Consider the following 26813-nt stretch of genomic DNA (forward strand, 5'->3'; position numbering starts at 1 on the left):
ATTATTTCTTCTTCAAACGTTTACTACAAAATTCTGGTGAAGCTACCTGTGTCTGGAAATGTAATTGTGGGAAGCTTTTTGAATACAAACTCATTTTCTTTAATAAGTTTCACACTATTTAGATTGCATATTTTCTGTATCAATTTTGAAATGAAGAGTTAGAGAGTATATCCGAGTTTCCCAAATCATTGCAGCTGACAAAACACAATGACATTTTAAGATGAGCAAAAGTTAGGCATTTTACAAATGAAGATAATATTAAGATGTGTTGGCTGGGTGCGGTGGCTCACGCCTGTAATCCCAGCACTTTGGGAGGCCGAGGTGGGTGAATCACAAGGACAGGAGTTCGAGACCAGCCTGGCCAATATGGTGAAACCTTGTCTCTACTAAAAGTAGAAAAATTAAACGGGCGTGGTGACATGCACCTGTAATCCCAGCTACTAGGGAGGCTGAGGCAGGAGAATCGCTTGAATTCGGGAGGCGGAGGTTGCGGTGAGCCGACATCACGCCACTGGACTCCAGCCTGGGTGACAAAGAGAGACTCTGTCTCAAAAAAAAAAAAAAAAAAAAAAATGTTGTGTTTATTTGGAAAGACTTTATTATGCCAGCGAGAAGTGAATACAGAGTGAAACATGAAAATCCCCACGGGTATTACAGATAATCAATCACTGATGGCTCCCCACTTTGAACTCACCTTAGTGTAGATGTCAAGAAGCATCCAAGCTGCCTGTTGAGGCTTCAGCTGAGGCTGACCTTCCCACCAGGCTAACCTGCAAGTGAACACATGCATATGGTTGAGATATCAGTCATATGTCAGACAGTTAAACAGCAGAGAAGTGAAAAGAGAGGTTTAATGCACGTAATCCTCTTTCAATAACTGAAGTGCTTGACCAAATGATGTCACCTTACTTGTGTTTGTCAACACCTCTTTTAGCAAGAAATCACTCTCTAACTGCTAACATAATCTGACAGCAGTCCCTAATTTATTTTTCTATGTTTATTTATACTTGAAAAACAAATTTCAAATGTAATGCAGACACGATTCTTAGCAGTAATTTGGAAGACACAACAAAGAAAAAATAAAACAAAGAAAAAAATTAATTCAAAAGCGTACTTTTAGAGTTAAACCTAGAACATTTATTTAATAAAATAATGTGTACATAATTTATAATTACTATTACACTATATTTATATCATATATTTATTTATATTTCATAAGTTATGAACTTTTAAAATTCAATAAATACTTTCTTTTAAATATCTAACTAGTTAGTACAGTTTTATGCCATCTTGGAGCTATACTAGAATTTCTTCAGACATTACTTGCTTTGATTGTGAGTTGCATGGAATATTTCTATGTGATTCTCTGGTAGATTTTTTGAGTCTTTGAATAGATTCCAATAAATTGAAATAATAAGTTAACTGATATAGATTTTGTTAAGAGTATTGACAAAATATTTTTAATTTATTTTTATAGAGCAATAAGAACACTTAAATTCCCACCATGAGTATGTGAAAGTGCCAATTTTCTTGCACAATTGCAACCAATTTTTTAGTCCTTGAGTATTTGCTAGATAAAATATTTCATTGTTTTATTCATTTTAATGTCTCTAACATAAAACTTAACATTTTGACATATATTTTTCAGTCATATATACTTTTTTCTGTAAATCTCATTATTGTTTATTCCTACTTTACCTATCAGGGTTTTGGTATGAATCTTGATGAAATATAAGTCCTGTACAGAATAATACTCCATTTTGTCTGTAATATTTTGGCAAAGATTCTCCTTAGCTTTAGTAGCCTTTTAATTTAGTTTATGTGTTTTGAAATGGATGAGATTTTTATTGTTTTATGTAGTTAAATTTTTAAAATTTTCTTCTGGCTTATTTAATTGCATGCAATTTTAGAAATCCCTTTTAATATTTATAAAAATATTCATTTATAGGCTGTGAATGTTTTGCAGTTCTTTTTAATGCATGAAATTTAAATCAGCTAGAATTAATTTTACACTCTTAAGCCTTGCTATGAAGAGATTCACCCTTTCATCTCTGCTCCATCTTCTAATGAAACCAACCTTGCAGAAAGTAATGAAGAGTTGGTCAGTGTATCTTGCATTCTTTCTTTTATTACTCCAAAAATACTACTTGTGTGAGTTGGGCTATCTTAAGCCCAGTTATTGGAACTTCTCAGCACTCATTTCCAGCTCTTAAACAGAGAACTCCAATTAGTTGCTATGCATACTTCCATAGTACAAGATAAAGAAGGTAAACATGTTATGGGGTGTCAGAGACAAGGGAAAGAAAGAAAAAGGCAGCAGTAGTGAGGGAATCATAGAAAATTTATTTTCAAACTACTAGAAACAAAAATGATTAAAATAAACGTTCCTTTAGGCATCAAAAGATGACTTTTGAGCTTTGAGCTTCTTTCGTAGAATGTTTAGGGCATTTCCCAAAAATACACTATATTCAACCTAAATATCATCATTATGAAATTGTTATCAAATGAAGAACGTGGACTATTTTGTAGAATAACTGACCCAGAGTCATAAAAAGATTCAATATCATGAGAAATATGATCTAGTCAACACTGGATGGGAAGACTAATGAGACATAACAGCCAAAGTAATTTTATGAATTTTTCCTGAAGCCTGAATTTAAAAAGAAAAAATGAGTATGCTTTTTCAAATAATTGGAGATAAAAAATCTGCTATTTTAAAAATTAGTTGAATGAATGCTAATCTTTCATGTATATCAGTGGTGTGGTTTATTGGGCAAATATCCTTGATATTGGGAAATCAATTCTCCAGTATTCTTATAATTAAGAAGCACATTTCGAAGTGTTACTATGGGTGCACTCTACCTTCAAATGGTTTGGTAAATGGACTGTGTGTGTGTGTGTGTGTGTGTGTGTGTGTGTGTGTGTAGGATATGCGTGTTTACATGTGTGTAATGAAAGAAACAGCAGTTAGTGAATATGAGTGTTTATTTTAGTCATTTTTTGTTTCCATTAATTTGAAAAGTTTCTGAATACATTAAATGCATACATACATACATACATAAAGGTAATAGTAGCTCCTACTTCACAGACTTATGAGTACTAATGTGCTATTTCATGTAAAGAGCTGACTACTACTATGTTTTATAAATTATTACTATTTAATGCATGTTAAGTAATAGTAAGTCACAGAGAATCTTGGGATGAGATTATTGAGAATACACTTTCCAGTGTTAATAATAATAATAAATGTGCAATTATTCAGGTATTTGCATTCTTTTATTACTCCAAATATGTTAGTTGTGCTTCTCCTATATTCCTGCCTATGTTTTCTCAAGCAGTCCTGCCATCTGTTGTGCCAGCATATGCTTCAATGCTTCAAACAGAAGTAACGCACTACCTTTTATTTTCGTCCTCTTTTTACAAACCCATGTTTGATGCCATTTTAAGTCCACTTTATTTCATGAAGTTTCTTTAGAGCATCCTGATCCCAATTGAGATTTTTTTCCCTGAATTTCCTGCAAATGGACTTATTGCTTCTATTACTGCTCTGGGAATTCAGATGTAGATGTGCAACTATTGATTTCTTTGCCTCTTACTCTAAAATACTTTACAGCATAAAGTGTCCATTTCTAGTAGGAGTTTTGGAGAATAAAGAAAACACCTTCTTAAGAAAAGAAGAATATTCTATATTACAGCTGGAGCTAATCTTTCAGATGGTGCCTAATTGTAAAAGGTGAGTTTTCCCAAAAGTCTGAAACTTAAAGTGAGAAAAATTATATGCCTTTGAAGATTTCTTCAATTGTACTATACAACCCAAATACAAAGAAGAACTGGATTTCTCTGTGCATTTTAATTCTGACATTCACTACCTACTTCCTAAATGCAAATAATTTTCTGTAATAAAAATTGGACCCATATTAGGATTAATGCAGATAAGATTTCCTCAAATGCAATACCAATCATAATCCCTTCAATTTAACTTTCTACTGTCATGGGATTTTCAAGGAAATAAATTTAATTTTTCTTGAAGTCAAATGTATTAATAGTTAATAAAAACAAAGTCCAATGATAGTGTTAGCAAAAAATAAGAAATGTATGTAAAGCCCTTCTATATTTGAATTAAATGCCTAAATTGGGCAGCATTAACTCCTAGACATTAAATATGATGTGGGTGAGAAGAAATATTTCAGGAAAAAGAAAATATTTGCTTGTTGAGCTAAAATGATGAATGGCTCTATACTATGAAAACAGACCACAGGCTTATTATCAGAAAGATTGTCTTTCCAGTTATTAGTAGAATGCAGATGTACATTAACAATGGTATAGGAAAGTCAGATACATTTAGTATGTGTTATCTACTACAAGACAAGTAAAGGCTATGATATATAGTGGACATATTTTTAAAAAAATCTTAACTCCTTTGCATTCGAATCCTTCAATATTCTATTTGGTTTATTTTTATTCAGTTCCAAGCTGGGCCTCTTCAATCAGATTATTCCAAATTCCTGGCTATTGTATCTCATTCAGAGTTTGGTGTAGAAGATGAGTCAGTCCATTGAGAGTTGTCTCTGAGACCTTATTACTCAGATGGTTGAATTAACTAGGATGGGTAGGATATACCACAGCAACAAATAAACACCAGCATCTTACTAGCCTAAAAATATATAGACATATTTATAGGTCAAGGGAAGTCCAATTTGGGTTGGGTCATACTCCTGCTTATAAGTTGGTCACATGAAATATATGGCTTCTAAAGTCACTGCACCTGAGGGTGAAAGAATTGGAAGACTTAGAAATAAATATTTTTAAGAGACAGGACTATTTGTGACTTAGACCATTTCCTCCTACCACTCATTGACTAGAGGTCAATCATTTGACTTCAGCAATATGAAAATAAGGCTAAACAAATGAGTCTTCCTATATGTCCAGGAGGAAGAATAGGATGACAAAAATGTCTCTGCGTTAGTCTTCTTTCTATAGAAGTTAATAGTCCCATAAACTATGAGCCTTGAGTAATCGGGGTCCATTTCTTTTACACTCCGTATTTTAAAAAGAACTTTATCAGAATTAAATCAAACAGAGGCATTTTACCGATTATTTCGGGGAGGTATCTGTATGAAGACTTGCACATGACCTCATGAAAGCTTTTTTCCTTAAGTACTATTTGAGTTGAATTTCTCCATTTTAAAACCAAGAGTCATCACTAATTTATACCTTTTAGACTACCCAGACCAATGCTTTATACAATTAACACCGTTAATCAATTAATCAACTGGTGCATCAATTGGAAAGAATTTATTTTTCACGTCCTTAACATTATAGTGCACCTGGTAAACTTCTAATCATCTGTCAAACTTTGTTCCGGTGTCACTCCTTAATGAAATGTCTTTATTCCATTCTGTACACAGCTCCATTAATTCACTTAATTCTCATGGGCAGCATGGCATAAAATATAAAACCATAAGCACTGAAATTAGAATCACTAGGTTTAAATCCTGGCCTTGCTAATTACCAGCTTTGTAACACTGGACATTATGTATAATCTCTTTTTTCCTCAGTATCCCCAACTGCAAAATGGGGATAAAATTATTAAGTTATCTTAAAAAATAGAAGAGTTAATAAATAGAAAAATATAGAATAGTGACAGTCATTAGGCAAGATTAGATATTTTATTGCTATTGTTTTTATTTTTACTAGACTGTGAACTCAAAAACAAATGCAGTGATTATTTACTATTTTCTTCAATACCCAGAGCATGCTTAGTATAAGTGAGCACTCACTAACTATTAGTTGAATGTGTTGCACTAGTAATAACAGTAGTAAGATAATAATTATAATAACACCTAGCATTATGAAGCACCTAGGATGTGCTAAGCATGGTTCTAAGTGTTTTTCATGCATTAACATATAACGAGTAAGCTGAGAAAATAGTCTATCACTGAGGATAATTAATACTTGCTATTATTATTTAAAATACTAAAGAATTTCAATGGCTTAAAAAAGAAGAGTTTATTTCTCATTGGGATAAAATTTAACTTTGATGTTGCTAGTTTCAGAGATTTCCTGGGTAGAACTTCCAACAGTACTCACTCAGGGTTCTAGATTTTCTTCTTCCTACTGCATATCTTTTATAAGGCCTTCTGAAGTTACCTTGAAAGGAACAGAGAAAAGAATCATAAAATGAATTTGCTTTATTATTTAATTAGAAACAGGACTAGAAATACGTCTATTCCTTCCACAACTGTTCTATTGGCCAAAACTTGACACAAGATTGTGCAAAATGAAAAGAAAAGACCTCCTTTGTGATTATGAGTAAAATTAAATCACTTGATAAAAAGTAAATTTTAAAGATCTATTGAGGGGAGTGAAGATTAAAATCCAAAACAAATGAAAACAAAAGGCTGCTATCATCCATTGAAAGTTCCACTGAAGAAACAATTAAGAGTGGCCTTGCAGGATGCAGACTAAGAAAAAGTAGAATTGGTGGAATGAAAGGAGAAAGCATTCCAGGTGAGAAGACAGGCACAGCTAAAGGTGTGGAGGGAAGACTCTACAGGAACAACTCCTGTTAAACAGCTGAGGTCTATGAAAAAACTCAGACTCAGTACATACAACGCTAGCAACAAACAAAGGTCATTAGAGCCATGTAGCAATGAATGCATGCATCCTTCTTTCTAGAAAACCTTGACATGGAAATAAGCCTGTTGCTGGTGGGAGATTGGGATTTACTCCACGGCACCTGGTTATCAGATAAACAGATTCTTTATACTTGAATTCAGTCCTTTTCCAAACTCCTACATCCACATAAGATGGTTGACTAATCTTGTTTAGAATGACGTTGTTGGCAACGTTTTCTGACACTTTCCACCTGTTGCATTGTACTCTGAATCCTGGTTGTTTTTGCACAGTTTAGTCTTGCCTCCTTGCTAAGACTATATACCATTCAAAAATAGAGACTTGAATAAATTCAAAGTCCTAAGCACAGTGTAGCAGATATAATAGTTGTTTACATAACACTGACTTATCTCTCAAGTCACGGGATGTTGTACAGATACCTGGCACTGCAGTTTTGTGCTCTGCACACAGGCTTCTAAACAAGAGCACAGCAAAATCCCCACATCTTATCTATATTTTTTATCTTTTCATCTTTTCTATTAGTCAGTGAAGGAAAAAAAAGCTAAATTATGATATTCTGGGTCATGGAGCTCTCCTGGTCTCTATAGTCCATTTTGTAAGGGATGAGGCAGAACTGAACGTTAATTAGTAAATGATTGATATCCACCCTGCCCTGTACATGCAACCACCAGTGACCTATATTTTGCTGAATATGTGGTATTCTGATACATTGAGATACATTATTCTTTCACTCCTTCTGACACATTTTCAGGTTGGATGCCATGTTGTCTTGTGTGGGTGCCCAAACTTGGCTTAAAATTCTAGTGCTTTTTCTATTCCAAGGGCTGAGGCATTTGGAGAAGGTGTAACTGCTTCCTGGGAATGCATTTGCCAAGTGTTAGAAGTTAAATAAGCAGAGAAATTTAAATGACATGTCATGTAAAACCCAATTCAGATCCAACTGGGGTGTCTCCAAGAAGCATCTTTAAATATAAATTTCTAATCTATGTTAAAATTACATCTTAAATGCTTATGGAGATGAATGGATCGCTCTATGACTCAAAATCATTTACATGGACTGTTTCATGCTTAATCTGAAACATATTTTCTCTAAGGTTCAAATGGGTAGGTTGACAGTCTTCTACTCTTCAGACAATTTCATCTTTAGGCGTCTGAATTTTTCTTAAAATCTATATTGCCTCAAGTGGGCAAATGATGGCATATGAATTGAGTTTAGGGTTCTCGTGATAAAAATATGAGATGCAAGCTGTGTGCAGTGGCTTACATCTGTAATCTCAGCACTTCAGAAGGCCAAGGCGGGCAGATCACGATGTCAGGAGTTCGAGACCAGCCTGAATGACATGGTGAAACCCGTCTCTACTAAAAATACAAAAAAACAAAAACAAAAAAACAAAAAATTTAGCCGGACGTAGTGGCACGCACCTGTAATGCCAGCTATTCAGGAGGCTGAGGCAGGAGAATCATTTGAACCCAGGAGGCAGAGGTTGCAGTGAGCTGAGATCACACCACCACCGTACGCCTGGGCAACAGAGTGGGACTCTGTCATATATATATATATATTATATATATATATATATATGCACGTGATTTGTCTTCACTTATGCAGGGTAGAAACATAGTGGCTAAATAAGGTACCTTTGTGGTTTCAAGAAAGAAGATTTGACTGTTAGCTTAAGTAGGTGGGACTGAAGAGAAGCCTATAAATAAATATAGGGGCTATTATAGCAGTCAGGTAACCTTATTGTGTTTATTATCTTCTTTGCATTAAAGTAGATGACTGAAGAATTAGGCTAATGGAGACACTGAGCAATGGATGAGGAGAAATGGCAAGATAAGTTTAGGATTAGAATAAATATTGTTCAAGGGAAAAGAGAAACCAGTTAGGGGGTTGCCATAGCTGGCCTCTCTCAAGCTCTCTCTTTTCCCCTCTTTTTTTTTTTTTATCTCTACCTTTGGTTAAAACAAAATAAGCAGAAAACCATTAGCTTGGGATTGTTTCCGTACCCAGAATCCTTACACAAATAAACTGATACTTAACTTAAAGGCATTCCTTATAATGCATTAATTTTGAAAAAAATGAACAAATGAATTAAACTGAGTTTGAGCCATTCACAATCAGCTATTAGTTGTCTTACTAGAGGCTTTCCACTGGGCCATACACAAATAAAGCAAATGCCTCACTTTACTCAATCAAGTGATGTTCATACTTTAAATCTGCATTCAGTCTATAAAAGCCTGCTGCTCAGGCAGCTAAAGTAGAGCTCTCTGAACCTCTTCTGCTTTTGAGTGCTGCCCGATTTGTGAACTTTTTAATGCTCAAGTGAACCCTGTTACATTTATTTTGCCTACAGGTTTTCTTTTAACACGTTATGTATTTTTTCAGCATATATGGCTTCCTTTAGCTCATGGCCATTTCATAGTCCAAACATTTGTGAACAGAGTAGCAATTAGTTTCATTCACTCAATACATGCAAACAGAATAAGCCTTTGCCACCTAGTCAGAAAGATATTATGTCAAGACTGCTTTGCTGAGGCAACAAATTCTCCCCTGTTGTCATTCAACTATACTCAAGGCTGAGTATCACTGATGAGGATGAACATAGATGTAGAGGTGAATAGAGATTTAATATATAATAGATAAATAGAGATAGATAAATGATAAATAGTGCTGCTGAAGATGATTATGACTATAATCAGCTTGATAATGATAATGACAGTGATCATTCATTCTCATACTTTACTTTCAGGCTCTGTTTTAACTAAATGGCATGCTTTCACTTATTGAACTTTCACAACCCTATGAAATTGATACTATTATCATCTTGTATTTTACAGAGAGAAAATTAAGCCAAAAATAGGTTAAATAATTTATTTTAATGCATAGTAGACATAAAAAATGCAGTAATATTAAAAACAACAATGGCAACAATGAAAACAGCCCCAAACATGGAATAAACAAGGCTCAAGGAAAAGACCATTTACAATTCGTATTAATATCTGTGGTGTTTCCCCCAAAAGTAGTACAGATATTCAGTGAATCTTTTTTTGGAAGACTGAGTATTTGTAACCCATATCTAGCAGAGGGATGAAGATCCCAGTACCTTTGGTGATGATGCCAGAATGTGACTACTCTTGAGTTGTCCTCAAAGATATTTACCTATCAATGCAGAATATAATTCTCACTAAATTCAAAATTAAGGATATTATCAGTTGAAGGGTTATGTTCACTGATAAATGTGTCATTTAAATCTTAGTTATCATGCATGGATGTCTTAGACACTCATCTCTAATACCTTGTTCCATTTGTAACTCATTTGATAATCCTGCAGTAAAGACTACATGCAGGCATTTAGAGAAGCTATACTTTTTCTAGCTTATATCTGGTTTCTACTCCAAGACCACAAGAGACAGACTCCCAAGAAGCAACACTTTTCAGGTTCCTGATTCCTCCAAAGTATAATTCATATATATGTATGTATACAAATTACTATGTATATATATCAATTTATATATAGTATACTTACTATATATTATCAACATATCTACTTTCCTGCAAATTTTTGTTCCTGTAGATTGGAACATTACAGATAAGGCTTGATCTTACAACTACAAATCTATCACCTTGACGTTAATATAGATTACATGTCAATATGAAATCTGGCAAGAATGGTGCCATCCAATAAATCTAATGAGAAGCATTACATTTTTCTCAATATACTAGCATTGTCAATTAGGTTTGATTGAAAAATGTGTTGTTCTCACTGGCACTAGAAGCAGTAGATCCCAAGTATTCATACATCAATAAATAGCTAATAACAGGCAGTGTGTATGTCATTAAATAATCATAACAGTTATTCTTCCTTAATAGGACTGGAGTGCCTTATATCCTGCAGCTGAGTAAATCACTGCACTTGATTGTTTCTTGTTTTATTCTAAAAAGTGAAGACTGTAAATAATGTGAGCTGTTAGCTGTCATACAACTCATATCATTAGTAGAAGGAATATTTATAGAACCCTAAACAAACCTAATATGACAGAAAAAAGATGAAGAGAAGACACCAAAGACAAGGTTGGTGGAAAAATAATAATAGAAAATAGCAAGTAATATGCTAGATAAAATAGAATAATAAACAACTTGTTTAGATAAGCATACTTACAAGCAAATAATGTGTTAAGGCCAGGCCATTCACTTACACTTGGTTGGATGTTTTGGTGGAAAAATATGTCCTGAGTTCCACTATTGTAAATTGAAATTTGGTTGCTTTGCTGAAGTAAAAAAAAGTGTTTATCCCAGAATAAGAATAACATAATTAGTTCAGTATGAATAGTTTTATGAAATTGTATTCAGGTATAAGTGTTACTCAGCTACTCATAACAAAGTATGGAAATATCATTAGCCTTAAGAAGATGAAAGTTAAGTGCCAGTAGCACAGACTCACATTTATTGGAAATTCGGTCTTCTGGTATTTTTCTTTTCTGCCATTCACATCACATACCTTGCATTTCAAATGTGCCTCATGATTCAAGATGATTTTTAAAATGAAGGAAATCATGCCCATGTTCTAGACAGCATGAAAAAGTGGGACAAAATGTGCTGACTCAACTCTTGTAAAAAGCTTTTCTGTAAATTATACAAATATCTTCTATTTACATTTCATTAGTCAACATACTTAGCTTAAAGTAAGCTGGAAAATACAGCAGTAAAATAGGCATTTGACTATATTTAATAAAATTAGTAACAAGGTCTTTTCTAGCAAAGGTTTAATTCATTGCTTGTGACTAACGTGCCCTCTTATAACTACCAAGTAATTTGAAGAAAAATATAAATAGATGAAAGAGAAAGAGAGAGAGAAAACTTTGGAATGCACTGAAGACCTGCTAAGTGAGGAGTTTTGTGGTTGAGATCTACAGCAGGAGAAAATGCAATGATGTCATGGATTTGAAACTGCTAAATTCCATTTCTTAAATCAGTGGCTGAGAAGCTGAATACAACTTCTGACGCTTTTGTAGGGATGATGTGATACCAAAAGGAAAAGCCCTGATAAATACCTCAGCTTTTGGTCGTGACTGCAATAATGATACATCCATGGAGAAGGGAGCAGAGGAAATAGACAAGCCCTTAAATAAAATAAAGTCCACTTTTAAATCATCTCAATCCCTAGTAGAGATTAAGATGACCTGGAATTTCTAGTTCTGCTAGCACAGCTGCTTTTTAAAAAACATAAGTAAAATTTATATGGAGGGAGATGGTTGTAGTAAATGCCTTGTATTATCTCTATAGGTTTTCACATTTGATGTCTGGATATGAAGAAATAAAACAACTAGTAAAGAAACCCATATGAGAGCACAAAGCATGAAAAAAAGCATGAGGGAAAAAAGTGACAGATAAAAGAGACAGATCAACAGAGACTGCAACAATAGGCTAATTAGGCTTATGATGTTTTAATGAGAAAACCAACCTTAACGTGTTTATGAAATTATAAATAGTATTGTAAATTTCAGATGGCAACAAAAACTGTAAGTAAAATAAAATAGAAATAAAAATGCAATAAAATTATCAAAATCATAATCAATAAATAGATATGCTAACAGGTTAGACACAGACCACGAGAGACCTGGTGACTTAGAAGATAGAAAAGCTGAAAGCACATTTCTTCCTAGTGACCTGGAAGACATATAAGCGGAAAACACACAGGTAGATGCACATCAAGACAAAATTATAAAAATTGCAAAAAAGGAGCATAAAGCACATATGGAATTTATTATAAACTTCTAGTATGCATGGAATTGAAATCCAGAGAGGTGAGGGGACAGAAGAGGGGACAGAGATAGTGGTAGTAAATTTTCCCCAAACAGACGTAAGTCATCAAGGCTCATATTCAATAATAATGTACTGAAGTAGGAAAAATTCCCCAAAAATCCCCACAAGAACACCATGATTAAAGTCCAAAAGAAAGAAACCCTTACAAATAGACATAGAAAAGTCCGTATTACCTTCAAGTGAGCCACAATGAGAGCGGCAGAAGAGAGGAAATAGGTGAATGATGTCTTTAATTAATGAAAGGAATATGAATACTAATCTTAAATTGTCTATCCAAAACAATGCAAAAGAAAAAAATACATATATATTCCTTTAAAAAGCCAAAAATATTTTTAGTCAAACTCAGAAAAATTTTATTAGCAGATTTAAGCTAAAATCAAACCAAATAGCAAAAACAATGATACCAACATGAAAAAATTACCAGGTAAGTATTCTTTCAGCAGAATAAAAAAGAGCCTAGGAGAAAGGTGGAATATGCATGAAGGAAAGGCAGTCAGATGAAAGTTATATGAATGAATCTAAATAAATATTGATAGTAACCACAAAAATGAAGATGTTGTGAGCTTTAATATATACACAAAATTAAAGTATAAAACAACAGTAATACTAAAGTCAGAAGAGAAATAGTGTTAAAGTGTTTGAAACATTTTGAATTGCCTGGAAGTCAATAAAGTATTAACTTTATTCATTAGATACATTATGCAATCTCTAGCATACCAGTACAACTATAAAATAATCTATAATAAGTTAATACAGGGCAAAGTTAATAATAAAAATGTAATAACTCAATCAACAAGAATTCAAAGAAGCAGAAAAAAGGGAACATGGACAGTCAGGTCAAATAGATAAGAAAAGGTAAGCTATTTGATACTAATAATGAATAATCATATTTATAACAGTAGTCTAAATATTTCTAACTAAGCAGAAGCAACAAAATGCCCTATTAGCTTTTTAAGGATGCCCTAACAAATTACTGCAAACCTTTTGGCTTAAAATGACAGAAATGTATTCTGTTACAGTTCTGGAGGCCCAAAGTCCAAAATGAAGACATCAACAGACCTCCAAATATTCCACAGCAGAACATATTCTTCGTCTTACAGTCTCTGGTAGCTCTAGAAGCAGTTCCTTGGCTTGTGGCAACATAATTCCCATCTCTGTCTTCAACTTCATATGGCCTTCTCCTCCCTGTTTTCTACCCTTCTGTCTCTCATAAAGACACTTGTTATTAGATTTAAGATCCACTTGGTTATTTGAAGATGTTCTCTTACAGAATCTTCAACTTATATACATCTGCAAGGATTCTTCTTTCCAAATAAAGTAATATTCATATGTACTGGGAATTAGAGTTGAGCATATCTTTGGGGAAACCAATATTGCCTATCATATTTGTGGGACAAACTCACGTATTTGCTGTTGCAATAGACCCTTAAGTAGAAAGAAAAAGAATCAGAAAAGATGTCCTATACAAACACTAACCAAAAGAAATGCAGATTTTAAGACAAGGATCATTATTCTTGTCACGAGGAGTGATAATTTCATAATGATCAAAGAGTTAATTCACCAGAAAATATAAAATTCTAAATGCATGTGCATCTAATATTGTAGCCTCAAAATATATGAAACAAAACTATAGAGAAATAGATAGGAAATGATACCATGATTATGGTACAAGACTTTAACACATCTCTCTCAGTATATGAGAGGGTAAAAAATAAATCAGTAAAATACAGAACATTTGAAACACAAAATCACAAACTTGACATACCTGGACAAACTTAACAAGCACTGAACCCAAAAATTTCAGAATACAAATCACTTTCAAGACCATATAGGATGTTTAACCAAATGGACTATCTGTTAAGCCATTACCCAAATCGTGACAAATATTCCATAACTGAAATACTGAAGAGTTGGTTCTCTAGTTTGAAATTAATCACAAATACACTAACAGAAACTGGCAGAAGTTTGGAAATTAAGCAATATGTGTCTAAGCAATCCATAGATTAAAAAGATATTATGAATGAATATCATAATTGCAACCAAAAATACAACATTCAATAATTAAGAAATTCAGATAAAGCTATGAATAGATAAAATTTATATTTTTTAAATGTATACATTAAAAAATAAACCTGAGAAGTTAATCATTTAAGAATTTAAGTGAAATAAGCACAAAAGGACAAATGCCACAAATGTGCTTATATGTGGAATCTAACAAAGTCAAATTCATAAAAGCAGATAATAGGATGGTGACTACAAGAGGTATGGTGGGGTTGATGTGGAGGATTGGGGAGGTTGGCTGAACATACAAAGGAGGAATAAATTCACGAAATCTTTTGTATATTATGGTGACTATAGCTAATAATATATTTATACTTAAAATTGCAAAGAAAGTCGATGTTAAGTGTTCTCATCACAAAAAAAATGATGTCTATGAGGTACTATATATGCTAATTAGATTGACATAGCCATCTTTCAATCTGTACATATATTAAAGCGTTATTTTGTACATGATAAATACAGGTGGCCCTCTGTATTTTTAGGGTGTGAATCTGCAATTTAACCAACCACAGTTTAAAAATATTCAAAAAAGTAATAATAGATAATTATACTACAATAAAAACTAATACCAATAAAGAACAATATAGTACAAAGAGTATTTACATAGCATTTACATCATATGAGGTATAATAAGTACTCTAGAGATAATTTAAAGTATACAGGAGGGTGTGCATACATTATATAAAAATACTATGCCCTTTACATAAGGGACTTGAGCATCTACAGATTTTGGTAGCTGAAGGGGATCCTATAATCAATCTCTCAAGGATATAAAGTGGTGACTGTATATACAATTTTTATTTATCAGTGAAAATTAGAATACATTTTAAAGGAGGGAAAACACTTAAAAAATAACATGTATCATAAATTTAATAAAAATTCATCTAAAAATTTTAGAAGTGACACCAAACTAATGCTCCCAGAAGAGTAGAAGGAAGAAAATGATAGAAGCAGAAGTTGACAAATAAAGGAAATCAAACATATAATGGGGAAAATCAATAAATCCCAAGGGTAATTTCTTAAGACTAATAACATAGATTTAATAATATAGATTAATCCATGCCAAGACCTTGAGGCAGACAGACAGGCTATGAGAGGGGCCTCTAGCAGGTCAGGTGGTGAGTGGCAAGGCTGGAATTTGCCCCTTGGGGCGTTTCTGGAGCTTTCTTTGCATGCCCAGTTGATTGCTTGCATCCACAAAGTGCTTTGTTAGTTTTTTAAAGATGCCCTAACAAATTGCCACAAACCTCTTGGCTTAAAAAAATAGAAATGCATTCTCTTACAGTTCTGGGGGCCCAAAGTTCAAAATAAAGACATCAGCAGAGCTCCAAATATTTCATGGGAGAACATATTCTTCATCTTACAGCTTCTGGTAGCTCTAGAAGCAGTTCCTTGGCTTGTGCTTTTTGTTGATATGTTTCTAGGGGTCAGACTGATTTTGTTCTAGAGATCTCTGGGTCTTGCTGATAATAGCATGGGGATCCACCAGTTTGTTTTGCCACTGTCCTACACACAGACATAGTTTCCATTCATAGGTCATTATTAAATGCTTCTTCCTAAGGCTTAAAAAAAAATGTTGAACTACACTCTCAATTTTCAATACTAAGATAAAATGCAAATGATTTCCATGCAAAGATAACCTGAATAAAAATTATACTTCTTTCAGATTTTCCAGATCTGAATGTCTGCTTTAGGAGCAAAGTCTTTGCTCCTGGTGCAAGGCCTTGGGGCAATTCCAACTAGAAAGAAAATGCAAATAAAGTTTATCAGAGATTTATAATACTAGATATTCTAGATACAGAGACAGAGTAAAAAATGGGCAGATAGAGAAGTTGTCAGAAGAGTTGCCGCCGGGAACCCTGCTAGTCATGTTTCCTGGTCAAACCTGTTCAACTATGGCCATAGACATAGATCCAAAGCTAACACCCTCTGTCTTGTAAGTTTCTTGAGTTTTCCTATCCAAAGGAGTCCTAGCTCTATTGTGGGGAGCACGTAGAATATGAGATGAAATTTCAATTTTGTTCTAAATGTCAGGGGAAGTTACCGATATTTCATTTAAAAGATCACAGGCTGTTGTGTAGAGGATGGATTTAGTGAACATGAGTGAAAGCAGGGTGACCAGTCCTAGGGATCTGTAGCAGTGTTCTGAGAGATAGCACCCATCCACTCCTGGGGAATCATTTTGGATAGAACTAGTGGATTTAAGTGACTCTGACTTCACAACTGCATTAGATGTACCCCCATCCTCCCACCTCACCCACAACCCAGATTGCATTAATTAACCAGCCCCTCTTCTAATTAGCTTGGGGCAATTATTTTCCCTGTGAAAGCTGGTTTTGGGAAAACATTCTTCCTTTTCTCTTAAGAAGAGAGAAGCTGAAAATCAAAAGTTATTATGTTTATGGCCAAAAGTAATATGAAAGACAGTGAAAGTCTTTCAGCTGTAAAAGTAATTACCTAAAATCAAAGGCATGAAAATGATGGCTGGGTCTTATAAGTGTGTTTTAGGTCATGCAAATCATGTTAAAAGTTGCAATTAGAAATAGATTTTTTCCCCCTGGGAGAGCTACATGCAATATTCAGCTGAGGAAATTTACTTCTCTTGGACTCGAGGCAACCATCCCTCCAAATTGTAATCTGTTCTTCTATATTACATGTAAGAATCGTTGCCGAGGTCAATATCTTGGTGATATAAATCGTCTCTTGTGCCTGATATGTGTCTTCTGTTAAGAATATTAGGCTGAAATAGTTTAATGGCAGATATTATGGAAGAAATTGTGCACCTTATTTCTGATTGCTGGAAAATTGGTGATTCTCATCCATCAGAAATTATTTTCTAACCTAATTTTTCTTCAACTCTACTGTAGGGCTTTTAAGATTATTTTAAGAAGCATATTTGCTGCTACATTTATCATGGGATGTGAAAGGACAAAGTTTTAACATATTTTGTCTAGAGTCCTTGGTCATTTTTTATTGTAAGCCTTTGGGTTATATTTTGTTAGTGAAGTAAACTCTAGTACAACTTTGAACAACTTCTAAGAATCATTCAGTTTTAGGATAGAGAAAGGCCTTTGTCATAGTCTTATTTTACAGCTTCTTATGTAAGCTGCAAAACTCAGTAAAGTACTTTGTGAGTAGAGTATGCCTTCATCCAGTTATACATAAATACCCACCAGCATCTATGTTCAGGTACTGTGTTAGGTTCTAGGCATACAATAATCCACAAAACAGCATTCTTGCTCACAAGGAGCCTTCAGTTTAGTGTGCGCAAAGGGCCATTCATTCAAGCTTCTTTATTCTGTGGGCCCCGATAAGATGTAGAGCAAGTGCCAATGTCTGCACTGAAAATTTTATTTTATGTTGAATGTGAAAGTCTGATGTTTCCTCTGAAGCTTTGGGCTTGCACACCTATTGCCTGTGGGCCTGGTGTCAAGATTGTGTCTGTAAGACATTGGAATCTACATGGTCTTTAATGTTTTCTAAAATTGTGGTCTGTGGATTTCTATTTTGAGCTCTTACTCCGCATCAGACATTTTAGCATGGGTGTACATGCACACATGTATGTTATCCGTGTTTTTTGTGTCTTTGCAATGTCTCCTCAAAGCAGATTGGTGTGACCAATTTGTAAATGAGGAAATTAAGACTGAACATTCACTTGCCCTTGGCCAAACAACTGGCAACTTGTAGACCTAGGATTCAGGCTCAAGACTGTCTGCTTCAGCAGCCTGTACCCTGTGCCTGCGCCTACTCCAGCACATCCCCGTCTTTTTGGTTTGTACTCCTTTCGGATCCCTTCCACTTAATCTTGTAGAACAGGGCAGTTCTTACGAGTTTCTCATTTTCATACTAAAAATTATTGGTGCTTTAACCTGTTGGTGCTTCAGGTTACTTTCTATATTGTGTCTTTCTCCTTAAGAAAAAAAAAAATGAATGGGAGATTAAACTAAGGGCGGATACTCAACTTAGATTGTATATGTGGCTACTTGTATGTATATAATACTTGAAACTGTTCAAACTACAGGATGAAAATATACAAGCCCCAAAATTGAAAATTCAAACATTGTGCTATGAACTAAATTATGTGCCCTCAAAATTCATAGTTCAAGCCATAACCCCTAATATGACTGGTTTAGAAGATAAGACCTTTAAAGAGATACTTAAGATTAAATGAGATCATAAGTATGGGACACTGATGGGATTGATGTACCTGTAAGAAAAAGGAAGAAACCCTAGGGAACTCACATACACACAAAGGGCCATCTGAGGCACAGTGAAAAGTGAATATCTCCAAGTCAAAAATATCTCCAAGTCAATCTCATGAGAAATTGGACTAAACAATGTCTTTGATCTTGGGCTTTTAGCTTTCAAAACTCTGGAGAAATACATTTTTGCTGTTTATTCAGTCTGTGGTATTTTGTTATGACAGTCCTATCAGATTAATACACATGGTGACATGAAAAGAGGAAGAAAGAGGAAGGGAGGAGGAAATGGAGGAGGGAGAAGAAAAGGGGCGAGAGAAAGGAAGAAAGGATGACAGGGAGGAAGAGTGAGAAAAGAAAGCAGGAAGGAAGGGAAGGCAGGGCAGAGGAAGGGAGGGGAGATGAGGAAGAAAAGGAAAGAAATGAAGGAAGGAAGGAAGAAGAAAGAGAAGGGAGGAAGGAAGGAAAGAAAGAAAAAGAAAGAAAAGAAAAGAAGGAAGGAAGGAGAAAAGAAATAAGGAAAGGAAAGACTAGGGAAAAAAAAGTAAAGAAAATAACTGCCCATTAGAAAGATTTTAGAGGGAAGAAAGAAAAGATTTTTTAAAGTTCAAAAGGGAGGAAATAAGTGGACAAAATAAAGATAAAATGTCTTGAAAAGCAGCCCAGTGGCTTTACAATAACTAGTGGTAAAATTCCCTTTTTTGCAACATTAATTAATGTCCTCTTCTGTAGGTCATTCAGTGAGTCAAGGTTCTTCTCACAGATCAGGCACCCTGCAAGGGCTTCAGAAACACCCACTTCCCTCCCAATGCAACTGCCAAGAGATTGTCATATCCTAGATAGCTATCTTGTGCTTCCTTCCCGATCATGAGAGGGAACACATATCTGGCTCTCAACAGTGGAAATGGCAGAAGAGCTTCCTTCTCTGTGTTCAGTTTAAGGGCCTTGTGGGACTGAACGTTCCCCATCTAGTTATCTGATAGACACTCTACCCCACAGAGGAAAAATCTCTCTTTCACTTGAACAACTATCAGCAGAATTTCCTTATAATCTTTGTAAGGCCCTGGGATGCTTCTCTGATTGGTCCAGTCTCCACTAGATACCATGGAGCCAATGGTTGAACATCAAAATGCTTATCTAATCGGGTGAGTAGAGGGGAGATCTGACATTTTCTGGCTTGCCAGACATCAGTTTTAGTATCTGTGGCCTGTCTCACAAGTCAGTCCTCACCTACTGGTCATCATAGAACCCGTTTTATCTACTGACAATATTCCTATTTATATATTCCTGGTACTTTCCACCACATGTTCAAGCAAATTAATTATATCACTGTATTTTACAGGCAAAGTTGCATGTGCTAAAACACTTGTGGGCAAATTCATAAAAAACTCACAACCTTAATTTTCATAAGTGCCAGTTTCTTCACCTGTAAAACTGAGATAATAACAGGTACCTTGCAAGAATAGTATGAGGATTATATGAGCCAATGTGCTAAAGTACTTAGGAAAGTATCTGGTATATATAAGTTATTTAATAAATAGGAACTAACAATATTGCAATTATTCAAAATAGGCATCCAATTTATTACTTCTTAGGAGAATGATACTATTAGCAAGCTCTAAAACTATAGGAAAGAGTGCCACCACTTCCACTATTCCTGGGGTGGTATTTCCAGGAGGGCTGATTGCTGACTTCCTCCCTGTCCACCAGACAAAGCCAACTGGCATACAGATCCCAATTCTTGTTCCCACTCCCCTCTTCTCTCTAAATAAGGAACAGAGCCACAATGTGGATCAATTAACTTTTGTTTTACAATTTCAAGTGTGTGCTGGCTCCCTAACACAATCTCCTTTTAGGTGGACTTTTCACCAGACATGCTATTATCTTGTCTGGGGAGTGCTGTAGATATATACATTAAAAAAAAAAATCCCAAAGAGATGTTTTGAGTATACAAAAATGTAACTCCAGGAAGAATTTTATTCCTTCTTATAGCAGAACTCTCTCCTTGTTTCCCTACTCTGGGGACACTTAGTGAATAATGTGTGTGAGCTCAGGAGTAATTGAGAATAATAGCAGTGTCAACCTTAGGACAAGTGATAAATCTTAGTTTGTTTATGACTTAGAATTTTTATTAATGTTTGATCAAAAGAACGCTTCTTAGTTGTAATTAAAATACGCTAGAGCAATTCTTTAGCTTCACAAATGAAGAAAGAGGCTTGCAAAGCAACTTCAGAAATTTCCTCCCAGGAGCCACAAAGTAAACTTTGATGAGAAGTAGCCAAACCACAGATTATTCTAGAGCATGTGTAATTTCAAGGATCTGTTATAGTATAATTTCATTTATTTTTAAATAGTCATATGTCCTGGCTGCCTACTATCTACTGTGATGACACTGTCTCACTCACAGGGAAGTTGGGTGGAGATAGATATAAATACATAAGTGATTACAAAAATATGTGATCAGTACAAAAATAACATTCTATACTAAGTGCTATGGGAGCACAAGAGCTGTGATGCTTGAATGGGATCTTTTTAGAAAGGAAATAATATGGTCTCAATCCAACAGATTTTGATTTAATTATCTTGTAGTAGGACCCAACTTAGGTATTTGTTTTTAAAGTTTCACTTGTATCTATGTGCAGCCCAGATTGAGAGGTACTGCACTAACAGATACCAGTCCTGCTGAACTTCCTTATTCCTGGCAGTAGCAGCTTTATGATCTCTCTCAGGGAAAGAAGGCAATGAAAGTTTTTTATATTCTAGTTTTAGGATCTCATCATGAGAGAACATGAGACTCAGCATCCTCTGCACCCTGCATGTGAACAGAGGAACAGAGATGCCCATTTGGCACAGGAGTGGGAGGCAACTAAAATTAACCAGAAATACTTGGAGACCAGGACTTTATTTCTCTGAATCTTAATTTCCCATTCTAAGAGGAAAGAATTAGACACTACTGACCTTCTATAAAAAATCACAAGTACTGAAAATTCTTGAGAGAAAGAGACTGGGATGGTAATCCTCAAATTTAAGTGGTTATAAGAATCCTCAGATGGAACTTCTTATAATGCATATCCCTGGGCCTTATCCCCAGGGAACTTGTTTGAGTATGCTAAGAGCAGGGGATTATGTGCATAAATTGTATATTGTTCATAATCTAATTGGGTTACTTTTCTGTAGGGAACTTGAATATACTTTGAAAAAAATACCACAGTGGGGCTTGAGGAATCCCAGTTGGTGCCAAGAAGAAGGTTTTATAATTGTTTTAAGAAAATAAAAGAAGAACAAAAGAGGAGAAGTCTTAGGTATGACAGAAGAGAAATTGTCATGTGCCAAAGTATATTATGGTTTAAAAACAGTGCTTTAGTGTTGGAAAGGATAACCAAGGTGATTTGGTCTAATTACATGTAGCAACATCAGTTAAGCCATCATAAATGAATAGCCATGTAGCCTGGCTGAATTCTCTCAGGGGATTCCCTACATCCCTTTTCCATTTCTGGTTGATTCTTGTTGTCTCTTCGCTGACCACATCCATCAATCTATACTTTTTGCCTTTTGGCTTTCAGCAACATTGAATAAGCCAGCTTGTTCCTGCTCACAGCCCTTTGTATATATTTGGTAATGGCTCTCTTGTCATTTGGCAAAACAGTCTTCCTTTCTCCCTGTAGAGGCCTCTTCCTCCAGTTATTATTCTTTTAATAGTTTTCAGAGCGTTCACCATCCTGCTCACATTACTCTGAAAACTGCAAGTCTCGGAAACGGTCTTCCTAAATGTTTCCCGAAAAGTATTACCCACATCTCCTGTCCTCTACCCCATGGACAACGAGAGCATTGCTTCCTGAAGTCACTTCCTATTACTTTTTTCAATGTATTTACTGAATATTAGCAAATCAACTTGAATTAGATCTAGAAGAAATTGATGATTCCTTCCAATCACTGACCCACTTGGCAAGGAGTAAACTCACTGAAACAGAAAAGAAATTGAATGCCTTAGAATCAGTTAACCAACTCTAATCTACCTGAAATCACTCTTAGAACTGGTGCCTGAGAGTACCTGAACTAAGTGTGTCAGGATTCTGTAGATTCTTGGAGGCCGAAGGAGCAGAGAAATTATAAAGATTAAAGGTAGTTATCAGGGCTTTAATCCCACTCCACATCCAAAACCAAGTGTTTGGATTGTCATGTTCTGATTCCATAAAGCTTGGCTCATCACCACAGGTAGTAAATGGTCATTTTATGGAAGGTGCTGTCTACTGGGTTGGCAAAACCAAAACCATAATTTCCTCTATCAAACTTTGATTTGCAAAGTTGATTTTTTAACACCAACTGTGGCAGAGTTTATATTTCATGCACAAATAAGGCAGAAGCCTCTGTTCTTTAAGAGACCAAGAAGAAACCTGGCCCAGTGGCTCACACCTGTAATCCCAGCACTTTGGGAGGCCGAGGTGGGTGGATCACTTGAGGTAAGGAGTTCAAGACCAACCTGACCAATATGACAAAACCTCATCTCTACTAAAATATACAAAAATTAGCTGGGCGTGGTGGTGTGGGCCTGTAGTCCTAGCTACTCAGGAGGCTGAGACAGGAGATTTGCTTGAACCCGGGAAGCAGAGGTTGCAGTGAGCCAAGATAATACCACTGCACTCCAGCCTAGGTGACAGAGTGAGACTCTGTCTAACAAAAAAAAAAAAAAAAAAAAAACAGAGGCCAGGAGGAATGGAGGAGGGAAAGACAGAATGTCTGTTTCTACCCAAGTTTTATGCAGTAAGAAAAGGTGTTGTGGAAGAAAAACTGGGAAATAAAATGGTCTAAAAATCTTCTATGGGAAAATAAACAAAACATTTTATTCTCTGTGGAAATGTTAATGCTATTCAGCCAACTAAGGTGACTGGCAGTCGAGTGGGAGGTGAGTTATGGGCAGAGGATCAGAGAACTAGAAGATTGGACTACTCCATCTTTTAATAGCAAACATTCTCCCAGACACGTATAACTCAGTAAGACATGGTCACAAGTGTACACTCTTGCTCAAGGATCTATAATGATGCTTAACCCCCTTAGCACACAGTCCTCTGCAGGCTTTCTGCCTCATGAATTACTACCTCTCCATAGCACGCAAATTCTCCATAATGAAGCTCCAAGGGACCATCCTCCAGAGTCAGGGCCAGAGATTCAGCAGTGTTAGCTGTTTGCTGTGCCCTGAACATGGTAGTCTCTTTCATAACCCAAGTCATTATTCTTGCTGGCTCTTCAACAGCCAGGTTTCTTCTGATCTCTTTCCGATGAAAATCTAATTATGTTTTAACATCAACCACAATGCTATCTATGTCCATTAAACATTTCTTGATTTTTTAAATGATTGCTATGATTTATAAAGCTTCAATTATATAGCAGGCATCACATTAAGTGATGAATACATTATTATCTAATTCCCATAACCATCTCATAATATAAAACATTATTTTTTTCTTATTTTGGGACTAAGACCAGAAACTTAGACAAGTTTTGTCTTCCTGTTAATGCCACAAAGACTATAAGTAGGTAACTTGGACTTTGGATCCAGATCTGCACTTACCAGAATCAGTACTCATGGTCCTCTGTCACCTTTCATTATTACTCTTGCCCTCTACTTATACTTCCTCAAATAATACTTGTAAGTATACTATACTTATACTATACTACTTATACTTCTTCAAATGTAAATGTGTCTCTACTGAGTACCTATTCCAACTTTGAATATAATTTGCTCTTTTCAGATCTACTTTCATTGCTCTGCTGTAAACAGTTCTTTCTTATCTCCCCATCCTTCCTCTTGGTTGGAGGAAGAGCCATACCAGATAAAAATTTATTGAACTCAAAGTGAATGAAAAATGAATAAGACTTTTGCTTCTGGCTATGATGTACCTTGTATCAGAGTAACTCACATGAAAAGAAACACAAAAGGAAGTCATTTAGTGAGAAGGAATATAACCCCTGGTAAAAGATGAGGCAAAAATATATTTTTAAAGTATGATATAAATAACCAGATATAAATAAATAGACACTGTTTAAAATAATAGCAATAATGGTTTTGGGGTTTTAATATACATTGTACATAAGGGTTGCAAAATCTTTGGTGTGGAAGTGATAAAATAGTTTTTATTAAATATTCTAATAAAAAGGAATAAATGTAAAACTGAACTAAAAAAATAAATAACATGTAAGCTATTAGAGGGCAAATGGATGATTATAAAATTTGTAATTATTTCAAAAGAAGGCAAGACTATGAAAAAATAATACATGTGAACACATATAGAACAAAGGATAAGATGCTAGATATAAGTAAAAGTGTATTTGTAATTTAATTAAAATAGACTAAATCCTCTCTCTAAAATAAGAATTGATAGGCTGGATTATAAAAAGAAGAAAGTAAACTAGCTAACCCATGATTATAAGAAACACCATTAAATATAAGGACACAAAAATATAAAAATAAAAGGAATGTAAAGATTAAAAATGCACCAAGGAAATACTAACCAAGATGAAAGCCAGTGTTACCCTACCACCATTGAAAAGGGAGATATTTATGGTTAGAAATATTTCCAGAGGTAAACGAACATTTCATGATAATAAAAAAGTCTACTCAACAGAAATATGCATCTATTCTAAACTTATATTCCCTTTTTGTTTTCAAAACAACATGTGAAGTTTAGTGTATTTTATTGATGCATACAATTTTTTAGATAAGAAAATAGAAAATTGATGGAAAAGGATAAACATTATGCCTACTGGAAATCACCGAAGCATATCTCAAAACAAAAAGGAATCACACAGGAGTAATCTAAATTTATCAGGAAGAATTTGGACTGGATGGGGTAAGGAATGCATAATCAAGAAAGCCAAAAAAAAAAACAACAATTTGTATAATGTATGCCCTTATTACTATGTCCTGAAATAACATATAAAATGAAAGGTGGTGATTAGGTCAATCATAGTATGTAATTTCTCTTTCTTTTGACTTTTTCAATGATATGATTATTCTTTTTATCACGTATGTATAAAAAGCCTAATCATGAATGTTTGACATTAGAGATAGTTTATGTGGTATTATTTCCATTGATATAAATATGCCATTATGTATTCATACATATGCAATATTTATGTGCAGTTATATCTATACAAACGTGCGTATAGTGCAACCAAATAAAGTATTAATGCTGACGTATATAGGACAATAAAATGATCCCTGTTTGGAAGAGAGCTAAAAATTTACCCAACCTTATATGAACCTTAAATCACCTATCTGTGACTACATGATAGGCATAATATGCAGATCTATGCAATCCTCAGCTTTATAAAAGTTCCTTTGGAATATGATGCTGTGTTAAGATCATCTCTTAATCATTTATAATTTTTCTTAATATTATTTTCTTTATTAATTATTAAATAGGTAATACACATTGATCAAAATTCAACAATATAGAAGTGAATACAGTGAATAGTGTACTTCCCTTCCTCCCTATTTTGATCCCAGATAAATCAGTTATTCTCTTTGAAAGCAATGATGAATGTCTGTTTAATTTCCAAAGGTATTTAGTAATTATATATAACATATATATATATAACAATGGATATATGTATATGTGTATGTGTATATGTATGTGTGTTTATATATGTCCTTTTTCCTTAGTCACATTATTTTATAGCTGAATTTTTCACTTAAAACTACCACAGGGAGATTTATAAAATTGTCTTTTTACATGGCTATAGAATATTTCATTTTATGAAGGTATCATAATTTATTGTACTTATCTTCTTATATGGAAATTCATTTAGTTACTTTATTTTACAATTATAATTATGCAATGAATGTCCAAGCACATATGTTATCTTGCTTCTACCCCACCCCAAGAAAATGAAAGTGCTTCTCTAGAATAACTACAATATTCAGAGCGCTGGATTACAAAGCCTTTTCCATTTTGACTTTCAAAGCTACAGCCAAATTGTCCTGTATGAAGACAATTCAGGTTGACAGTTCCACTAATAGTGACTTACCCTTATCAACGTTCTCAGCATATTATTCTGGGAGAACTCCTGGAGAGTGGGAGAGAAGCATAAAAAGG

At 34.6% G+C, this 26813-nt stretch overlaps 1 long non-coding RNA gene across 1 annotated transcript; it reads right to left on the reverse strand.

Annotated features, from left to right (window-relative positions):
* Positions 1–678: 678 nt before the first annotated feature.
* On the reverse strand, positions 679–26813 carry LOC117064437. The gene is made up of 4 exons (XR_004429457.1): positions 26746–26813; positions 16176–16257; positions 6091–6150; positions 679–770 (listed from the first exon to the last, which is right to left on the reverse strand). It is a non-coding gene; the product is annotated as an uncharacterized LOC117064437 (long non-coding RNA).

The sequence above is a fragment of the Trachypithecus francoisi genome, unplaced genomic scaffold (assembly GCF_009764315.1).
Source record: "Trachypithecus francoisi isolate TF-2019V2 unplaced genomic scaffold, Tfra_2.0 Contig01579, whole genome shotgun sequence".
NCBI classification, from domain to species: domain Eukaryota; kingdom Metazoa; phylum Chordata; class Mammalia; order Primates; family Cercopithecidae; genus Trachypithecus; species Trachypithecus francoisi.